Source organism: Lutra lutra, chromosome 11, assembly GCF_902655055.1.
Source record: "Lutra lutra chromosome 11, mLutLut1.2, whole genome shotgun sequence".
NCBI lineage: Eukaryota > Metazoa > Chordata > Mammalia > Carnivora > Mustelidae > Lutra > Lutra lutra.
Genome location: NC_062288.1, coordinates 21,083,731 through 21,106,865, shown reverse-complemented (window position 1 = coordinate 21,106,865; position 23,135 = coordinate 21,083,731). Strand labels below are relative to the sequence as shown.

The window sequence follows — 23,135 nt, the reverse complement described above, 5'->3', positions numbered from 1 at the left end:
ATGGAATTCCAGGAGATAATGAAATTCAGGGCATAAACACAAAGGCCATAATTCTAAGCAGCATATAAGGAAAGGCAGGTTTGTCCACTGTTGTACCAGAGAGCACCCACCCCACAATAACCCTGGTGGCACTGAGTGTTAGCAGTACGGTCTCATTCTAAAGGTGTCAGGTTAGTTTTAATTTCTATCCCACTGATTATTAGTAGGATACTTCACATGTTTGTTGGTTACATTTTTCAGTTGGGGGAATTAACTATTCATGTCCTTGCCCATTTTGCTATGGCTTTTAATGTTTTTTTCTAACCAATTTATAAGAACTCTTTAAATGTGAAGGCTATTAACTCTATGCTATATATTTCTTACCAATATTTTCTATGCAGTTTATAATCAATCTTTTACTATATTTATGGTATTTTTAATAAAAAAAATTAAATTTTCATGTAATCAAATCTTTCAATCAATTCCCTCCTAATTTTTTCCAGGCTTTTCATGCTTAGAGCCCTTTCACCTTCTAAACTCAGTTGAATAGATACATACGTGCATTTTCTCCTGGGAATTTTTTTTTATTCATCTGGAATTTATTTTGGGATATGGGCATTCAGTGGATATTTATTTTTCTCATTTATTAAAAAAATTTCCTTACATATTTTATTGAATAATTCTTTATAACCTTACTTATTATAGAATATTTCCTTTATTATGTTTTCAATATATATTACAGTTATTTCCTGATTTATCTATACATTTCTTTTTTTTTTTAGTTTTTTTTTTTATTAATTTTATTTTTTATAAACATATAATATATTTTTATCCCCAGGGGTACAGGTCTGTGAATCGCCAGGTTTACACACTTCACAGCACTCACCATAGCACATACCCTCCCCAGTGTCCATAATCCCACCCCCCTCCCAACCCCCTCCCTCCATCAACCCTCAGTTTGTTTTGTGAGATTAAGAGTCACTTATGGTTTGTCTCCCTCCCAATCCCATCTTGTTTCATTTACTCTTCTCCTACCCCCTTAACCCCCCATGTTGCATCTCTTCTCCCTCATATCAGGGAGATCATATGATAGTTGTCTTTCTCCGATTGACTTATTTCGCTAAGCATGATACCCTCTAGTTCCATCCACGTTGTCGCAAATGGCAAGATTTCATTTCTTTTGATGGCTGCATAGAATTCCATTGTGTATATATACCACATCTTCTTTATCCATTCATCTGTTGATGGACCTCTAGGTTCTTTCCATAGTTTGGCTATTGTAGACATTGCTGCTATAAACATTCGGGTGCACGTGCCCCTTCGGATCACTACGTTTGTATCTTTAGGGTAAATACCCAGCAGTGCAATTGCTGGGTCATAGGGTAGTTCTATTTTCAACATTTTGAGGAACCTCCATGCTGTTTTCCAGAGTGGTTGCACCAGCTTGCATTCCCACCAACAGTGTAGGAGGGTTCCCCTTTCTCCGCATCCTCGCCAGCATCTGTCATTTCCTGACTTGTTAATTTTAGCCATTCTGACTGGTGTGAGGTGATATCTCATTGTGGTTTTGATTTGTATTTCCCTGATGCCGAGTGATGTGGAGCACTTTTTCATGTGTCTGTTGGCCATCTGGATGTCTTCTTTGCAGAAATGTCTGTTCATGTCCTCTGCCCATTTCTTGATTGGATTCTTTGTTCTTTGGGTGTTGAATTTGCTAAGTTCTTTATAGATTTTGGACACTAGCCCTTTATCTGATATGTCATTTGCAAATATCTTCTCCCATTCTGTCAGTTGTCTTTTGGTTTTGTTCACTGTTTCCTTTGCTGTGCAAAAGCTTTTGATCTTGATAAAATCCCAATAGTTCATTTTTGCCCTTGCTTCCCTTGCTTTTGGCGATGTTCCTAGGAAGATGTTGCTGCGGCTGAGGTCGAAGAGGTTGTTGCCTGTGTTCTCCTCAAGGATTTTGATGGATTCCTTTCTCACATTGAGATCCTTCATCCATTTTGAGTCTATTTTCATGTGTGGTGTAAGGAAATGATCCAATTTCATTTTTCTGCATGTGGCTGTCCAATTTTCCCAGCACCATTTATTGAAGAGGCTGTCTTTTTTCCACTGGACATTCTTTCCTGCTTTGTCGAAGATTAGTTGACCGTGAAGTTGAGGGTCTATTTCTGGGCTCTCTATTCTGTTCCATTGATCTATGTGTCTGTTTTTGTGCCAGTACCATGCTGTCTTGATGATGACAGCTTTGTAATAGAGCTTGAAGTCTGGAATTGTGATGCCACCAACTTTGGCTTTCTTTTTCAATATTCCTTGGCTATTCGAGGTCTTTTCTGGTTCCATATGAATTTTAGGATTATTTGTTCCATTTCTTTGAAAAAAATGGATGGTACTTTGATAGGAATTGCATTAAATGTGTAGATTGCTTTAGGTAGCATAGACATTTTCACAATATTTATTCTTCCAATCCAGGAGCATGGAATATTTTTCCATTTCTTTGTGTCTTCCTCAATTTCTTTCATGAGTACTTTATAGTTTTCTGTGTATAGATTCTTAGTCTCTTTGGTTAGGTTTATTCCTAGGTATCTTATAGTTTTGGGTGCAATTGTAAATGGGATTGACTTAATTTCTCTTTCTTCTGTCTTGTTGTTGGTGTAGAGAAATGCAACTGATTTCTGTGCATTGATTTTATATCCTGACACTTTACTGAATTCCTGTACAAGTTCTAGCAGTTTTGGAGTGGAGTCTTTTGGGTTTTCCACATATAGTATCATATCATCTGTGAAGAGTGATAGTTTGACTTCTTCTTTGCCGATTTGGGTGCCTTTAATTTCCTTTTGTTGTCTGATTGCTGAGGCTAGGACTTCTGGTACTATGTTGAATAGCAGTGGTGATAACGGACATCCCTGCCGTGTTCCTGACCTTAGCGGAAAAGCTTTCAGTTTTTCTCCATTGAGAATGATATTTGCGGTGGGTTTTTCATAGATGGCTTTGAAAATATTGAGGTATGTGCCGTCTATCCCTACACTTTGAAGAGTTTTGATCAGGAAGGGATGCTGTACTTTGTCAAATGCTTTTTCAGCATCTATGGAGAGTATCATATGGTTCTTGTTCTTTCTTTTATTAATGTGTTGTATCACATTGATTGATTTGCAGATGTTGAACCAGCCTTGCAGCCCTGGAATAAATCCCACTTGGTCGTGGTGAATAATCCTTTTAATGTACTGTTGAATCCTATTGGCTATTATTTTGGCAAGAATTTTTGCATCTGTGTTCATCAAGGATATTGGTCTGTAGTTCTCTTTTTTGTTGGGATCCTTGTCTGGTTTTGGGATCAAGGTGATGCTGGCCTCATAAAATGAGTTTGGAAGTTTTCCTTCCATTTCTATTTTTTGGAACAGTTTCAGGAGAATAGGAATTAGTTCTTCTTTAAATGTTTGGTAGAATTCCCCCGGGAAGCCATCTGGCCCTGGGCTTTTGTTTGTTTGGAGATTTTTGATGACTGTTTCAATCTCCTTACTGCTTATGGGTCTGTCGAGGCTTTCTATTTCTTCCTGGTTCATTTGTGGTAGTTTATATGTCTCTAGGAATGCATCCATTTCTTTCAGATTGTCAAATTTGTTGGCATAGAGTTGCTCATAGTATGTTCTTATAATTGTCTGTATTTCTTTGGTGTTCGTTGTGATCTCTCCTCTTTCATTCATGATTTTATTTATTTGGGTCCTCTCTCTTTTCTTTTTGATAAGTCTGACCAGGGGTTTATCAATCTTATTAATTCTTTCAAAGAACCAGCTCCTAGTTTCGTTGATTTGTTCTATTGTTTTTTTTTTTTTTTTGTTTCTATTTCATTGATTTCTGCTCTGATCTTTATGATTTCTCTTCTCCTGCTGGGTTTAGGGTTTCTTCCTTGTTCTTTCTCCAGCTCCTTTAGGTGTAGGGTTAGGTTGTGTACCTGAGACCTTTCTTGTTTCTTGAGAAAGGCTTGTACCGCTATATATTTTCCTTTCAGGACTGCCTTTGTTGTGTCCCACAGATTTTGAACTGTTGTGTTTTCATTATCGTTTGTTTCCATGAATTTTTTCAATTCTGCTTTAATTTCCTGGTTGACCCATTCATTCTTTAGAAGGATGCTGTTTAGTCTCCATGTATTTGGGTTCTTTCCAAATTTCCTCTTGTGATTGAGTTCTAGATTCAGAGCATTGTGGTCTGAAAATATGCAGGGAATGATTCCAATCTTTTGATAACGGTTGAGACCTGATTCAGGACCAAGAATGTGATCTATTCTGGAGAATGTTCCATGTGCACTAGAGAAGAATGTGTATTCTGTTGCTTTGGGATGAAATGTTCTGAATATATCTGTGATGTCCATCTGGTCCAGTGTGTCATTTAAGGCCTTGATTTCCTTGTTGATCTTTTGCTTGGATGATCTGTCCATTTCAGTGAGGGGAGTGTTAAAGTCCCCTACTATTATTGTATTATTGTCGATGTGTTTCTTTGATTTTGTTATTAATTGGTTTATATAGTTGGCTGCTCCCACGTTAGGGACATAGATATTTAAAATTGTTAGATCTTCTTGTTGGACAGTTCCTTTGAGTATGATATAGTGTCCTTCCTCATCTCTTATTGTAGTCTTTGGCTTAAAATCTAATTGATCTGATATAAGGATTGCCACTCCTGCTTTCTTCTGATGTCCATTAGCATGGTAAATTCTTTTCCACCCCCTCACTTTAAACCTGGAGGTGTCTTCGGGTTTAAGATGAGTTTCTTGTAGGCAACATATAGATGGGTTTTGTTTTTTTATCCATTCTGATACCCTATGTCTTTTGATTGGGGCATTTAGCCCATTAACATTCAGGGTAAGTATTGAGAGATATGAATTTAGTGCCATTGTATTGCCTGTAAGGTGACTGTTATTGTATATTGTCTCTGTTTCTTTCTGATCCACTTCTTTTAGGGTCTCTCTTTGCTTAGAGGACCCCTTTCAATATTTCCTTTAGAGCTGGTTTGGTGTATGCAAATTCTTTCAGTTTTTGTTTGTCCTGGAAGCTTTTAATCTCTCCTTCTATTTTCAATGATAGCCTAGCTGGATATAGTATTCTTGGCTGCATGTTTTTCTCGTTTAGTACTCTGAATATATCATGCCAGCTCTTTCTGGCCTTCCAGGTCTCTGTGGATAAGTCTGCTGGCAATCTAATATTTTTACCATTTACGTTACAGACTTCTTTTCCCTGGCTGCTTTCAGGATCTTCTCTTTGTCACTAAGACTTGTCAATTTTACTATTAGGTGATGGGGGGTGGACCTATTCTTATTGATTTTGAGGGGGGTTCTCTGAACCTCCTGGATTTTGATGCTTGTTCCCTTTGCCATATTGGGGAAATTCTCTCCAATAATTCTCTCCAATATACCTTCTGCTCCCCTCTCTGTTTCCTCTTCTTCTGGAATCCCAATTATTCTAATGTTGTTTCGTCTTATGGTGTCACTTATCTCTCAAATTCACCCCTCGTGATCCAGTAGCTGTTTGTCCCTCTTTTGCTCAGCTTCTTTATTCTCTGTCATTTGGTGTTCTATATCGCTAATTCTTTCTTCTGCCTCATTTATCCTAGCAGTGAGAGCCTCCATTTTTGATTGCACCTCATTAATAGCTTTTTTATTTCAACTTGGTTAGATTTTAGTTCTTTTATTTCTCCAGAAAGGGCTTTTATATCTCCCGAGAGGGTTTCTCTAATATCTTCCATGCCTTTTTCGAGCCTGGCTAGAACCTTGAGAATCGTCATTCTGAACTCTGGATCTGATATATTACCAATGTCTGTATTGATTAGGTCCCTAGCCTTTGGTACTGCCTCTTGTTCTTTTTTTTGTGGTGAAGTTTTCCGCCTTGTCATTTTGTCCAGATAAGAGTATATGAAGGAGCAAGAAAAATACTAAAAGGGTGGCAACAACCCCAGGAAAATATGCTTTAGCCAAATCAGAAGAGATCCCAAATCGTGGGGGGGGGGGGGGAGAAAGGGGATAAAAAGAGGTTCAGAAAATAAGAAAAAAAAATTAAAAAAAGAAAACCAATAAAGAAAAAGTATAAAAAGGAAAAAATATATATATATTAGATAAACTAGTTAAAAAAGAAAATGGTAAAAGTTAAAAAAATTTAGCAGAAGAAGAAAAAAATTGAAAAAGAAAAGAAAAAAAAATTAATTTAACTGCAAGGCTAAAGAATCATGTGGAGAAAGTCATGAGTTCCGTGCTTTGCTTTCTCCTCCTCTGGAATTCCGCTGCTCTCCTTGGTATTGAAACTACACTCCTTGGTAGGTGAACTTGGTCCTGGCTGGGTTTCTTGCTGATCTTCTGGGGGAGGGGCCTGTTGTAGTGATTCTCAAGCGTCTTTGCCCCAGGCGGAGTTGCATCGCCCTGACCCGGGCCGGGCTGAGTAATCCGCTCGGGTTTGCTTTCGGAGCTTTTGTTCCCTGAGTGCTTTCCGTAGAGTTCTGGAAGACGGGAATGAAGATGGCGGCCTCCCGGTCTCCGGCCCAGAGAAGCCGAGAGCCCGGGGCCCCACTCCTCAGTGCGCCCCCAGAGAACAGCGCCCAATGACTCCCGCCACTCTGGCCTCCGGCCGCGCTCCGAGCTGACCGAGCCTGCGACCGGTTCAAGGAAACGCCGAGCTGAGAGTCACTCCTCGGCTCTGTCTCTGTAGCCGGCTTCCCCGTTCTAATACCTGTGAGCTCTGCGACACTCAGACACCCCCGATCCTTCTGTGACCCTGCGGGACCTGAGGCCACGCTGACCCCGCGTGGGCTTCACCCCGGTTAAGCCTCTGGAGCGATGTCCCTCAGCGGAACAGACTTTTAAAAGTCCCGATTTTGTGCTCCGTTGCTCCGCCGCTCCCTGGGAGCCGGCCCCTCCCGCGGCGGTCTATCTTCCCGTGGCTTTGGATTCACTTCTCCGCCAGTCCTACCTTGCAGAAAGTGGTTGATTTTCTGTTTCTAGAGTTGTTCTTCTCTTCTTCTGTTCTTCTCTTCAATCTCCCGTTGGATTTGTAGGTGTTTGTAATCTTTAGATAAGCTATCTAGCTGATCTCCCGCTACCTGAGGTAGTCTCAGCCTGCTACTTCTCCGCCATCTTGACTCCTCCTTCTCCTATACATTTCTATTGATGTGAAAGGCTTCAGTAAATTTCTACACTAAAGACTTTCCACAATAAACTCAATGATATGGATAGGGTAGTCAGGAAATTGGGAATAATTTTTTTCATTATTTCTGACTTTAATAGAAATAAAGAGTCCTTGTATTAGCCATAATTAAATTAGATACATGAAGTAGAAATGCATAGTGAAACTTCCAAAATCTGTAGATTATGCTTATTTTTAGTTGTTCAATATCTATTGATTCAACTAAGTTTAGGCAGTTTGAGAAGACATATTTGTCAGCTGAGCATTTATGTGGGTAAAGTGCAATGAATTTTGGGGAAATATAATAATTCTGAGCCTTCTTCTCTAAAAACACTGAATCAGGGGTACCTGGGTCGTGCAGTTAAGTAAACCACAAACTCTTGGTTTCTGCTCTGGGTCGTGATCTTAGAATCATTGGATCAAGCCCCAAGTCAGACTCTGTCTTCAGCGCAGAGTCTGCTTAGGATTCTTTGCCTTTTTCCCACCCCCGCCACTCTTGCTCTCTTTCTCTCTTGTTGATTTATAAATCAATAAATCTTTAAAAATAAACAAATAAATAAATAGAAATACTGAGTCAGAGAGGGTCTGAACTTGAAATATGAAGTAAAATATGGGGGGCTAAAAACCAGAAGATGGAGAGAACACCTCTGCCTCCTACTTCCTGTGCATTAAACACATTGTCAAGAAATTGAAAACCAACAAGCATGAAGAGAAGATCTTAAAAGCTTCCAGGCAATGAAAGTACAATAACTTTCAAACTATGAATAAAATTGTGTCATTTTCATGTTCTCAATTACAGCATGGAAAGCCATCAAAATTTTCAGAGAGTACTATTTTTAACCTGGAATTCTATTTCTAGACAACCTATCATCAAATGTAAGGAATCAAACATTGTACTTGCCAGGTATAATCTCTCAGGAGGCAAATGAGAAAGTGCTCCAGGAAAAGTAACAGAGTAAGTTAAGAAGGAGAAGAAATAATTCAAAGTGAAAAGTTGCTCAAGAAGGAAAAAATCATAGTACACCATTTGGTTCTGCAGTGAATAATATTTATATAATCATTGATCAAGACACTGATGACTGATTTTATTTAAAAATGTGATATATTTATATTGGGAGGATATGGGGATGAATTTGTGTGTCGGAGGTTAATGGCATAAAGGAAGTATATCTTTTACTACAATATGAAGTCACTTGGTTTAAGTATATTGTTTTAAAATATGAACATCAATACCAGAAGCAGTGGATAAAATGATGACAATAGCTTAGTCTGGGAGTGTTTCTGGAAGGAGCAGAGATGAGAAGTCTTCTATTTTATTACAAGACTTTTCTTATGATATTTATTTATTTATTTTTAAAGATTTTATTTATTTGAAAGAGAGGGCATGGGGGGTTGCTGGCAGAGAGGGGCAGAGGCACAAATCTCCCTGCTGAGCAGGGAGCCTGATGTGGGGCTCGATCACAGGATCCTGAGATCATGACCTGAGCCAAAGGCAGATGCTTAACTGACTGAACCACCTAGGCATCCCTTATTATATGACATTTAAAACATCTTTTTCAAAAATAATTTAATTTAAAAAGAAATGAACATCAAGTTCAGTAAAGGAAGGAAATAATAAAGATTTTAAAAGATATAAATAAAAAAGAGAACAGGGGTGCCTGGGTGGCTCAGTGGGTTAAGCCGCTGCCTTCGGCTCAGGTCATGATCTCAGGGTCCTGGGATCGAGTCCCGCATTGGGCTCTCTGCTCAGCAGGGAGCCTGCTTCCCTCTCTCTCTCTCTCTGCCTGCCTCTCCGTCTACTTGTGATCTCTCTCTGTCAAATAAATAAATAAAATCTTAAAAAAAAGAGGACATAAAAATAATAGAGAAAATCAATGAAAGCAAAAGTGGGTTCACTGAAAAGAAAACAAAATTGACAAATCATTTGGTAGACAGACAGAAAGAAAATCAGTTTACTAAAATCAGGAATGAAAGAGGGCACATTACTATTAACTTTGCAGAAATAAAAAGGATTTTAAAGAAATACTATGATTGATTAATATCCACAAACTGGGTAACAAAGATGAAGTGGACAAATTTCTAAAGAGATATAAAATACTAAAACCGATTCAATAAGAAACTGAAATTCTGAATATAAGTATAACAAGTAAACAGATTGAATTAGTAATAAAAAACTTGCCACAAAGAAAATCTCAGGTCCAGGTAGCTTCACTGGTGAATTCTATAAAATGTTTAAAGAAGAATTAACACCAATCCTTCACAAATGCTTCCAAAATATAGATGAGACAGGGAACATTTTCCAACACATTCTAGGAGTCCAGCATACCAAAGCGAGGCAAATACATCACAAGAAACAAAAACTACGCAAATGCCACTTAATGAATATAGACTCAAAAACTATCAGCAAAATATTAGCAGATTGGAATCCACCAACATATTAAAAAGATTATACACCATGATCAAGCAGGACTTAACCCAGAAATGCAAGGTTCAACATACAAAAATCAATCAATGTAATAATACCACATTAATAGAATACAGGGGAAAAAACACAATTATATCTTTAGATGCAGTAAGATCATTTGACAACTTCCAATATGCTTTCATGATTAAAAAAAAAAACATGCAACAAACTAGGAATATAAGGAACAGCTTGAAATACCATCTACAAAACACTGATAGCTAAAAGCATACTTATTGGAGAAAAGGAAAGTTTTCCTTCTAATATTATGAACCAAATAAAAATGCTGCTCTTGCCACTTTTATTCAACATTGTACTGAAGATTCTAGCCAGGGATATTAGTCAAGAAAAAGAAATACAAGGCATCCATATTGAAAAGGAAGAAGTAAAAAATACCTCTATTTGAAATGATAATGGCATAAAGACATAATCTTGCATATAGAAAATATTAAAGAATCTACAAGAAAATTATTAGAGCTAATAAATAGGTAAATCCAGCAAGGTTACAGAATAAAAGACCAATACACAAAAATAAGTCATTTTTCTATATACTATCAATGAATAAACTGGAAATAAAATTAAGAAAACAATTCTAATCACAATAGCATCAAACAGAATAAAATATTTAGGCATAAATTTAGCAAAAAAAGAGCAAGAATTGTATATGACAAAATACAAAACATTGTTGAAAAAACTAAAAGAAATCTAAGTAAATGGAAAGAAATCTCATGTTCATAAATCAAAAAACTTAATATTGTCAAGATGGCAATAATACCAAATGGATCTACAGATTCAAAACAATACTTATCAAAGTCCTCAGTATTTCCCAGAAATGCACAATCTGAACATAAAATTCAAACAGAAATGAAAGGAGTTAAGAAAGTCAAAATGATCTTGATAAAGAATAACAAAGTTGGAGGATTTGCATTCTTGAAATAGACTTACAGTAACTATGAACTTACAGTAATCAAGACAGTGTGATATTGACAGAACAACAAACAGATCAGTGGAACAGAAGTGAGCTCCAAAAGGAGACTTTCACACATTACGGTCAATTACTTTTTGGCAAAGGATCCAAGATAATTCAATGAGATAAGAGATCTTTTCAACAAATGGTGTCCAGGCAAAGGGAAATCCACATGTAAAGAATGAAGATGGGGGAACTTCCCCCACAACAGTCTGCGAAAAGAGGAACAGGAGCTGCGTGGGCCATGCCCAGCAGTGTGCTCCTTCCTGCTCCCCAACGCTGGCCTTGGCTATACACTAGCTGTAGAAAATGGTGAAAGAAACCACTTACTATGATGCTGTGAGGGTCAAACCCAATGGCCCCCAGGAAGAAGTGAAAAAGCCTTAAAGGAGACTGGCCTTAAAGTACCACCCTGCTAAGAATCCAAATGAAGGAAAGAAGTTTAAACAGATTTTTCAAGCTTATGAAGTACTCTCTGATGCAAACAAAGGGAATCATATGGCAAAGGAGAATAGGCAATTAAAGAAGGTAGGGTTGGTGGTGGTTTTGGCTTCCCAATGGACATGTCTGGTGTGTTGTTTGGAGGAGGAGGAAGGATGCAGAGAGAAAGAAGAGGTAAAAATGTTGTGATCAGCTCTCAGTAACTAGAAGATTTATTTATATAATGGCACAACAAGAAAACTAGTTCTGCAAAATAATGTGATTCGTGCCAAATGCGAAGGCCAAGGTGGTAAGGAAGGAGGGGTAGAATGCTGTCCCAGGGGCTGAGGTACTGGAATGCAAGTAAGAATTCATCAGAGAGGACCTGGAATGATTCAGCAAACTCAGTCTGTGTGCATGGTGTGTCAGGGCCATGCGGAACCGATCAGTCCTAAAGATAGGTGTAAAAGCTGCAATGGAAGGAAGATAGTTGAAAAGAAGATTCTAGAAGTTCATATTGACAAAGGCCTGAAAGATGGCCAGAAGATAACATTCCATGATGAAGGAGACCAATAACCAGGACTGATATTATCATTGTTTTAGATCAGAAGAACCATGCTGTTTTTACTTGGCAAGGAGAAGACTTTATCATGTGTGCGGACATACAGCTGGTAGAAGCACAGTGCAGCTTTCAGAAGCCGACATCTACTCTTGACAATGGAACCATACTGCTCACCTCTCCTCCAGGTCAGACTGTCAAGCATGGGGATATCAAGTGTGTGTGAATGAAGGCATGCCAATTTATTGTAGACCATGGGAAAAGAGCTGCCTAATCATATTTAAGATAACCTTTCCTAGGAATGGCTGTCTCCCTCCTGACAAACTCTCTTTGCTGGAAAAACTCCTCCCTGAGAGGGAGGAAATGGAAGAGACTGATGAAATGGACCAGGTAGGACTGGTGGACTTTGATCCAAATCGGGAAAGATGGAGCCATTACAGTGAAGAAGCATCTGAGGACCATGAGAATCACCCAAGGGGTGGTGTTCAGGGTCAGATTTCTTTATGGGGCCAGTGAGCAACACTGCTACCATTTTATATGTGGTAGTGAATGAGGGAAGGACTAGAATCATAGCTCACTATTTGCTATTGTTTTTAATATTCAACTACAGTAGTGTTTTAAAACTTAAATGAAGGATCACCTCAATTATGAAAGCTCTGACTTTGCCCTCTATGTATGGTGACTTGAGTGTGCAAGGTAAGTTTAATACTTGTAAAAACTACTTTTATCTTAAATTAATAAGCTCTGTTGGAATATGCACTTGAGTACTAATAAGTATGATATTTGAAATTACAAAAAAAAAACTTGCCTAGCATTTATTAAGCCATACCTTGTCACTGATTTCAGCTCCATGTACATGAAACAGCTTAGACCGAAATGCTAGGTGTATGTACTGATTTTAGTATATGACCCTTAACTGTTTTGTTTGTTATTTAAGTAAGCTCTACACCCAGCATGGGGCTTGAACTCATGACCCTGAGATTAAGAGTTGCACGCTCCACCGACTGAGCCAGCCCAGCGCCCCACCACCCTTAATTGTTAAGCTATGAAGTTAAAACTTGTACGTAACTGGCAATCTGACAAAGAACTTAATTTGGAGAGAAGTGCTGGTCTGCAGTTATATTAAGTGGGATTCATTGTGATGCCTCTGCATTCATTCTCTTGCCTCACCTGTTACTTGAAAATGGCATGCTATGTAATTTGGCCTGTGGTAACAGTGATAGAAATGATACGTTTCTAAAGAAGGGGTTTAGCATGATACACTGCTGCTTGAGGACTCGCACTTGTAGAATTGAATTCCCTTCTGCTGTGTTATTTTTTAAAAGACTTTATTTATTTATTTGACACACAGAGAGAGAGAGAACAAGCAAGGAGAGGGGCAGAGGGAGAGGAAGAAGCAGACTTCCTGCTAAGAAGGGAGCCCCATAAGAGAAGGGGCTCAATGTGGGGCTTGATCCCAGGACCCTGGGATCATGACCTGAGCCGAAGGCAGACACATACCAACTGAGCCACCCAGGTACCCCTATCTTTTTTATATCTATTTATCTATCAAGATAGATAGATATCATATATACATATCATATATATATGTATGTGAGTATATATATATATACTATATATATATATATATATATATATATATATATATATAATATCTCAATCCTGGTTATACTTTTTTCCCCCTTCTCTTTGGACCATAATAAGCTTCAGAGTAGTGACTTCAGGAGCAGGGCAACTTGGAGTGAGGAGACATGAGAAGTAATTTGCATGTATGAGATAGGAAGGTGTTTTTTAGGTATGTTACAGGCTTACTTTAAACCATTTAAGTTATGCTCTGAAGTAACTATAATTTAATGTTAGTAGGATAGCAAATTATGATGCATAGCTTTAGTTGTTTAAAAGTCATATTCACAGGCTTAAAAATCTGGGTATCAGAATAAAATTCTTGAAATGTATGAGTGTCTCCTTAATATACTGATTACAAAGCAAAAAAGAAGAATGAAGTTGGACCCCTACCTAACACCAAATACAAATATTAACTTGACAAGGAACACAGACCAAAATGTAATAACTAAAATTATAAAACTCTTAAAAGATAAGAGGTGACTCTTCATGACATTGTATTTGGCAACACTTTCTTAAAGACAACATGAAAAACACAAGCAAAAAAAAAAAAGTAAACAAACTGGATTTTAAAATATATACATTTTTGTGAAGCAAAAGATACTATCAAGAAAGTAAACAACAACCCATAGAATGGGAAATATTTGCAAATCATATATCTGATAAGAGACTTGTATCCAGCCTGTATATATGTTTCTATGTGTCTATGTATGTATGTATGTATATACATATACATCTCATATATATAACTCAAAACAATAAAAAATAACCCAATTTAAAAATGGACAAAGGATTTGAATAAACATTGAGCCAAAGAAGATATATGAATAGCTGATAAACACATGGAAAGATACACATCATCCTTCATTTGGGAAATACATATAAAAACCACAATGAGCTATCACTAGACCAATACCAGGATGGCTACAATAAAAAAGATAGACAATAGTAAGTGTTAGTGAAAACATGTAGTAGTTGAAACCTCAGATATTCCTCGTGAGAATGTAAAATGCAATCTAGCCACTTTGGAAAATTTGGCAATTCCTCAAAATGTTAAATATTAAGTTACTGAATGACTTAACAATTCCATTTCTAAATGCATACCCAAGAGATTTTTAAAACAGAAGTTCACACATAAAAAAACATGTATACAAATGGTCCTAGGAGCATTATTCATAATAGGTCAAAGTAGAAACAGCCCAAATGTCCCTTAACCAATGGATGCCTAAATTAAAACATGGTGTATCCATACATTGGAGTATCATTCAGCCATAAATAGGGATGAAGTACTGTTCATGTTATTCACATGAACCTTTCAAGGATGAACCTTGAAAACATGCTAACTTTAGAAAGTCATCCATCAAAGGCTACATGTTATATGATTTCATTTATATGACATGTCCAGAATAGGCATTCCATAGAGACAGGAAGTAGATTGGTGGCTGCCAGAGGATGGGGGAAATGGGAACTAATTGCTCATGTGTGCAAGGTGTCCTTTGGGGGTGATGAAAATGTTCTGAAAATTCTGATGATTGTAGAACCCTGAATTGTGCTAAAAAACACTTAAATTGTATACTTTAAAGGGGTGAATTCTATGGCATGTGAATTATAACTCAATGAAGCTGCTATCAAAAAATAAAATTGAATTCCTCATATCAGAGAAATCATATGATAACTGCCTTTCTCTGATTGACTTATTTTGCTCAGCATAATATCCTCTAGTTCCATCCACATTAAGAGACAGGGTGGGGGTTTGTGGGGCTGGGGGAGGAAAAAATGAAACAATATAGGATCAGGAGGGAGTAAAACCATAAGAGACTCTTAATCTCATGAAACAAACTGAGGGTTGCTGGGGGGTGGGGCGGGGGGGTTATAGAAGTTGGATGGCTGGGTTATGGACACTGGGGAGGGTATGTGCTATGGTGAGTGCTATGAAATGTGTAAGCCTGATGATTCACAGGCCTGTACCCCTGGGGCAAATAATACATTATATGCTAATACAAAAATAAAAATAAATAAAATAAAATTGAAATATATTCTAGAAAGCTGTAGATAAGCTAATAGTATATAGGCATACAATCATTATTAAGGATGGTCAGGAATGTTTGGGGGTTATCTCTATCTTCTTTCAAATGATGATATAATGGACAGAAAGAAGTGCTTGGTTGCTTGAATCATACAGAGAAAGAGCTAATTTAGTATTTTTTATTTTTTTTTATTTTTTTTTAAAGATTTTATTTATTTATTTGACAGAGAGAGATCACAAGTAGACGGAGAGGCAGGCAGAGAGAGAGAGAGAGAGAGAGAGAGAGAGGGAAGCAGGCTCCCTGCTGAGCAGAGAGCCCGATGCGGGACTCGATCCCAGGACCCTGAGATCATGACCTGAGCCGAAGGCAGCGGCTTAACCCACTGAGCCACCCAGGCGCCCCTAATTTAGTATTTTTTAAATGTGCCATCCTTCAATGCTTCATTAAAAAGAATGTAGTAATGGTTTCACTTATTTGTGGAGCATAACAAATAGCATGGAGGACAAGGGGAGATGGAGAGGAGAAGGGATTTGAGGGAAACTGGAAGGGGAGGTGAACCATGAGAGACTATGGACTCTGAAAAACGATCTGAGAATTTTGAAGGGGTGGGGGGTGGGAGGTTGGGGGCACCAGGTGGTGGGTATTGTAGAGGGCACGGATTGCATGGAGCACTGGGTGTGGTGCAAAAATAATGAATACTGTTATGCTGAAAAAAATAAAAAAATTAAAAAAAAAAAAAAAAAAAAAAAAAAGAATGTAGTAGGTGGCCCAAGGAAACTATAAAGCCTCAAACTGCAACCAAATTTCAATTAAACCAAAGTTTAATTTCTGCATATTATATGCAACTGTGAGCCCAGGGAGTGAATAATCTTTCTTTTGCAATGTATAAGTAGTGCTTCTTTTACCTGCCTCAGGACACACTTAGATGAAAGAAAACACATTAAATTATTGATGTAATGATTAATTGAAAGTCCCCTTAAATTATCTAGCATATTTATAGCAACGCCCCTTTGGCCCCATGCAGGCAAAACTACAACTCTTACAAGTATGTTCAAAATCAGTCATGTGTACCTTTCCTTCTTCTTTCTTTTTCTTTCTTTCTTCCTTTCTTTCTTCCTTCCTTCCTTCCTTCCTTCCTTCCTTCCTTCCTTCCTTCCTTCCTTCCTTCCTTTCTTTCTTTCTTCCTTTCTTTCTTTTTAGATGAATTACCATATTGAAGGAAGCAGAATGAATGCTTAGGATGTCGTCTGGATAATGGCTGGTGTTTTCTGTGCCTCCTCACATTGAACTACACTCCTTTAGCTCAATATAGAACCATATTTGGACTGAATCTCCTTAGTGTTTCAAGCCAACTCCAGTGCTTCCCATGGTGCTAGACAAGAGTGTCCAGGTGGGATTTCTGATGCTATCCCTAGTTCTGTCAGTAGGGAGTCCGATCTTGGGATAGGAATATGGATAACAAGAGCCATTTACTAGCCTATGAAAAACAGACAGTGGCTCCCGTGAAGCACATGTAACTCACTGTCAAGTGTAACACTCAGGCAGGTGTATTTTCAGGGAACTGAAGGGGGATGGGAGGTAAGAACAGAGTGGTCATCAAGGGTAGGACAAGTGAACATCTTGCTAGACAGATAATATTTTTATTCTAAGGGTATTTAAAAGGTTAATTCTAAACCAAACCATCTTGACTAGAAATTGGAAACTTAAAAATATACAGAATGCCAGTCCCTAACCCCAATCAATTTCTTCAGAATCTTGGTACAGGGCTTGGGCACACATGGTTTTACTTGTAGCCAGGCTTTTAAAAACTACTAGTCTGAACAGACACACAGTTATACCTTCTTCCCTGAGTCAGAAATGTTTCATCATCCCTCTTAGTAACATCTTGTACCCTGGTAACAACCACCATCATCCATAAGTTATTTTATTCCCTCCTTCTCCAGCCAAAAACTCTTTAGAAAGGATTAAAATTTATCCCACAGACTCTGGCAAGGGATGGCCCCTCATTTCCCCCTTGATTTTTCACTGTCTTTGGTAGATGAGAAACACATGTATATTTAACTCACAACAACAGCAACAGTTAGAGGAATTTTTCAGTGAAGTAGGACTCCCCTATTAACCTAAAGGGACACTGTATTTTCGAAATGATGCATTTTCACAGTTGTCTCTGGTACTCACAAGCTACTGTGTGGCAGGATTTCTCAAGCTTGCACTACTGACATTTGAGCTGGATGTGTCCTCAGCACCCCTGGTCTCTAACCTCTAGATGCCAGGTGTGACAACAAAAAATGTCTCCAGATGTTGTCAAATGCCCCCTGGGAGCAGACATAAAATTCCCCTGGTTGAGAATCCTTGGTGTATAGTATTGCAAGAACTTAGCCCCATATCAAAATTATAATATTTACACTAAACCTTTTGTTTACTACATTGAATATCACTCACTTTGACATTTATATGATGAAAAATACTTCAAATTTGGCTCATGTCTAGGAGTCTAATTATATATAATATCTCCTAATGCCGAGTAGCATTTTCTATGGAAGTCAATTTCTACAGCACAGTCATAACTGGCTTCCTGCATTGCTCCAGGCCAAAGAGAAAAATAAGATCTGACACACACACACACACACACACACACATTTTGCAATAGATGTCTGTATAAATGTCCCTTGCTGGCTCAAGTTGAGACCAGTTTTAGGAAAGCTGTTTTGTCTGATTAACATTTTCTGTGAGTTTACTCTTTGACTGACAATAGCCCTTAGGGTTAGGGCAGTTGAAGTGTCTAGTATTTTTGTTTAAAAGGCCTTTCTTGGAATTGAACACAATATTGTTAGAGAAAACCCAGTATAAATATATGGGAATGAATGAAAATACAAGGTATAAACATCAAAGTTCAAAGTCAAGAGCATACCAGGGATTTCCTAACAGAGCAAAGAAGATTGAGCTAATTAACTAGAAAATTAGGTATTTTGGAGTTGAATTATTTGCTTCATGATTTTTTTTCTTCCCTTTGTTGGGAAGACATGAACAAATCATCCAATTCCAGAAACTTAGCTAAAAGAAAGCCTTTATTGCAAACAAAGGCAGAGACAGTGTAGCTAAAAGTAAAAAGTCATGGAAAATGAATATTTTAAAATTCCTTTGGAATTACAAGGCACAGCCCCCTGACTAATAGCACAGAAATGATGACCCACACTTACAATTTTTGCCCCAGTAAATGAACACTATTTGCATTACATTCAGGATAAAGTAGCAACAAGGAATACCATTTTGACACAGCTTGGTGCTTATAATGTCATTCTTTGCCTTCCTGTGAATATTCCATTTTATACAATGCTAAAGAAATCACATTTTCATTTTTCTGTAGTTCATTATGGCTCATTGCTGTGGCAACTGCCAAACCAGTCCATTTGTATAAATAATAGAACAAGCTTCCATTGTCTCTCCTCTGACACAGTGCCAACTAGTCGCTCTACCTTTTCTAAGAGGGAAATCATATTTTTAAACTCTTTATCTAATTTTAATGTCCCTGGAGTTATACACAGTAAATTCTTTTGGAACCTTGAACTGAGGGTATGTATTCAAGCGCTTATTCCTTTAAATTAGGTTATATCAAGACTACTCATTCCCATGTTGCCATTAGATAAAGAACAAAACCTTATGTGAGTTTTTGAAAGCCCAAGTGAATTTGTTTTCCTCCTGATTTTTTGAAACAGTGCCACTTCGGTGACTTTGGTTTTTCTAAATTACTCATCTCCCAGAACATCAATTAATGTTTGCCTAGTTTAGATTTCTTGAACAAATCATACCCCCCCTGAAGAAGTAAAAATGGCTGTGTGCTTCCTGAGTGACAACTTTAATTCTCAGCTTTGTTTTTGTCTTTCAGCAACAGCAGTGAGTATATCGATACAGTCTTCTTTCTCTGCATATAATTCAAAGTATCCAAAATTTATGAAACAGAAATACTGAGTGGTTAAATAAGTAAGGGTCTATAAAAGTGAATGAGTAGGGGCGCCTGGGTGGCTCAGTGGGTTAAGCCTCTGCCTTCGGCTCAGGTCATGATCTCAGGGTCCTGGGATGGAGACCCACATTGAGCTCTCTGCTCAGCAGGGAGCCTGCTTCCCCTCCACCTCTGCCTACCTCTCTGCCTACTTGTGATCTCTGTCAAATAAACAAGTAAAATCTTAAAAAAAAAAAAAAGTGAGTGAGTACCTAGCTATAGGGTCATCCTAACATACCTATAACCTACATGCCTAAAATTCTTAATTAGAGATTTATTCCTTTGAATAGTAATTCATCTCTCCTAAAAATCCCTTTTGCTACTTTAAAAGTATTATTTGCAGATGATTTTAGATTTATGGAAAAGTTGCCAGGACAGTACAAGAGAGTTTCCATATACCCTTCACTCAACTTCCTCTAATGGTAACTCCTCACATACCCATGATATGTTCATCAACATAAAGGATTAACATTCAGATTTTACCAGTTTTTCTGATGATTCCCTCCCCCACTCTCCACAAGTATCCAATCCAGGGCACTACATTACATTTAGTAAGATTCCTTTTATAAATACAAAAATTTCCAGGCAGTGTAATTTATTAAATTACCAACCAACCCTATTATGAACTTATTTATTACATCAATCTTCTTCTGGAAGGGAAAGATAAGGGCAGCATAAAAATCCCAGGCATGTGAGGGAATTGTGAAGGAAGGGAAATGCTGCCAAGATAGGAGGTAACAAATCAAAGCCAAAAGAGATTCAATTTTGCCTGGGGCAGGCCCTGTGCAGCTACGTGTAATTAGCTTCCTCAATTACTACATCTGACAAACTAATTTTCATTTGAGAGAAAACAACAAATCATTAATTATGGTAATAAGTCATGGATTAAAATCTTTGTGTGTGGATTCTACATGCTCTGTGATTTGTGCCCTTGGTCAGCCGCCATTTTGCTTCTTAAGCATCTCCAGCACTTCGTTCCTGGGAATCCAATGTGCAGACATCTCCGATGCCCAGCCCTGGACAGAACTGACTCTGGACCAAGTCTGCTATTGGATTTACCTCTTTGTGATGCCTTTAGTAGCTACAGTCTTGTTCTGACAGCTACTTGAAAACGAAAGATGTACTTTTAGAAGCAGCAAAGTTTTGTGATTAAGGGCATGAATTTTGTAGTCAAATTTGGGTTCAGATCGTAGCCACCACTTAACAGTCTTGATCTTGGTCAAATCAGATGACTTCCCCAAGCCTCAGTTTACTCATCTGTAAAACAGGGGCGATAATGGGACCTCGCTATTTTTTTTTTAAAGATTTTATTTATTTATTTGACAGAGAGATCACAAGCAGGCAGAGAGGCAGGCAGAGAGAGGAGGAAGCAGGCTCCCTGCCGAGCAGAGAGCCCGATGCGGGGCTCGATCCCAGGACTCTGAGATCATGACCCGAGCCAAAGGCAGCGGCTTAACCCACTGAGCCACCCAGGCGCCCCGGGACCTCGCTATTTTTAACAAGGAGCCTGAATAAGATGATCTCCATGACTATGTGCTTGACATATTAGTCATCCCTGACACACTTAAGGTCAATCTTATCTTTGTTTGTAAACCAGTCCTAGAGTCAGGAAGGACAAAGGACATTGTCTCAGTCCTGCTGTCCAGGGAGGTTTAGAATTTACTTGTTTTGTCAGATGGAGGATGTCGGGGATTGGCCATGATTCTTGAGAATCTGTGTTGCTTTCTATAGCTCTTTTACTGCCTGGTTGACCTGGGATCCCCTTCTTGATGAGCATCCCGAAGGCACCCCCTTCCACATTGTCTCAGTGGACTTCAGACTTGTACCTAAGCACTTGCTAACAAGACCTCCTGGTCATAAGGCTAAGCACTATTTAAGGCACTCAGGATAAGGATAAAGCAGTGAACAGAAGATGTTTTACACCAAAAAGAAGAAGAAGAAGAAGAAGAAGAAGAAGAAGAAGAAGAAGAAGAAGAAGAAGGCGGAGGAGGAGGAAGAAGAAGAAGAAGGTGTTTTATACCAAGATTGATACTATAGTCAGCCACAGCTGGAGTTCTAGATACAAACCACCCTTTATCTAGGTTGACTGGGTTGGCTGCCCAGATATATCACTGGACTCCAGTTAAGGGAAATTCTAAAATCAGTTTTCCTTGGCCTAAACTGTCTCCTATCTGGGCCAGAGCCTCTAGCCATTCTCTGCTGCAGGGTCAAGTTTGTGAGCATTGGTGTCAGACCTATCCCCCTCCTTTCTACTTGCTTTCCATATGTTAGGGGTTGCCTAACATACGCATAGAGTTTCACTTTACAAGAGCAATAAGAATATCCATGAGGTTACAATCTTACTAGTAACAATAAACTGAAACAGTGTCAGAATTATCTACCTTAAGTAGCTGGTTTAGAGATTCAAATACTTCGTACTTTCAGGTTTTTTTGAATCTTCAGTAGGAAACTTGTGGGAAATCACACAGCTAGTGATAGTCCTTGTTTCTAATCCTGCATTGTCTATCAATAATATGCATTTTTGTATGAATAGATCTGGTTAATACAGAAGCAATTATATTTAGAACAATAGCAAAGTTATATTGTTCTATAAGCTGTGCCTCTATGGGAAGAGACAAGTGCCTCTGGAGTACACGCTTCTCCTCAGTATTCCTTCATCACCTATTACACTTTTAGTCTGAGGCCTGCTTTCAGTTCCTCTGACCACCTAACCATTTCCTACCACAGGATATTTGCATGTGCTGTGCAATTACACTTAAGGGAATTTTCTTCCAGAGACCAACTTATAATCAACCTTGAGGTCTCATCCTAAATGTCTTCTTCAAAGAGGCTTTCTTTACTTTTCTAGACTAAATCAAATTCCTTGTTATAGCTACTCATGATAGCTTTCATTCTTTCTTCATGGCATTTGTTACAATTACAATTATCTTATTTGTGGGCAGCATACTAGAGTAATCAAGAGCACAGGCTCTGGGTCTGAATGCCTGAGTTTAAATCTAGTTTTAGTACTTCTTAGGGTAAATCACATGAATAAATGACTTAATTTCTCTATGCCTCATGAATATTAGTACTTACCTCATAGAGTTGTGATGAAGATTTAAAGAAATTATCTACATAAAACGCAGGGTTTGTTATATAGTAAGCCCTCAGTAAATGCCAGCTACAATAATTATGATATAATAGAATAATAGCAATAATAATACAAGTTCTATGGCAAAGACTACTTCTATTTGTTACTGATGCATATATATATTTTTAAAGATTTTATTTATTTATTTGACAGACAGAGACCACAAGTAGGCAGAGAGGCAAGCAGAGAGAGAGGAAGGGAAGCAGGCTCCCTGCTAAACAGAGAGCCCGATGCAGGGCTCGATCCCAGGACCCTGAGATCATGACCTGAGCAGAAGGCAAAGGCTTTAACCCACTGAGCCACCCAGGCGCCCCTGATGCATATATTTTTCTTAAGATTTTATTATTTATTTGAGAGAGAGAGCATGAGAGAGAGATCACAAGTAGGGAGAAGGGGTAGGGGGAGAAGCAGGCTCCCCGCTGATCAGGGAGACCAGTGTGGGACTCAATCCCAGGACCCTGGGATCATGACCTGAGCTGAAGGCAGATGCTTAACTGACTGAGCCACCCAGGTGCCCAACTGATGCGTATTTCTAAGGCTTGGGAAAATCTATGGCACACAGTGAATGATAAATAAATAAATAACTGCTGAATTACTGACTAGATGAGAAATAAAATAAATATAAATCAGGTTCCTCTTGGTCAGTTTACTGTTTAAATAGAAGGAAATATTGTTTGTTGATGAAATTTAGGTAAGAAAACAAAGGTAAGAGCAATAGGAGAGATCAATAACTTTCACAAATTCAGATGGAAAAAAGTAAAGGAAACAATTTACTATATTCAAAATTTAGCAACAGACTCTTGAAA

At 38.2% G+C, this 23,135-nt stretch overlaps 1 protein-coding gene and 1 pseudogene across 3 annotated transcripts in view; one reads left to right on the top strand and one right to left on the bottom strand.

Annotated features, from left to right (window-relative positions):
• RELN (reelin) overlaps window positions 1-23,135 on the bottom strand; it is a 518,586-nt gene that overhangs the window by 313,304 nt on the left and 182,147 nt on the right. The gene's annotated exons all lie outside the window — the stretch shown is intronic.
• Window positions 10,880-12,065, top strand: LOC125081254 (dnaJ homolog subfamily A member 1-like; annotated as a pseudogene).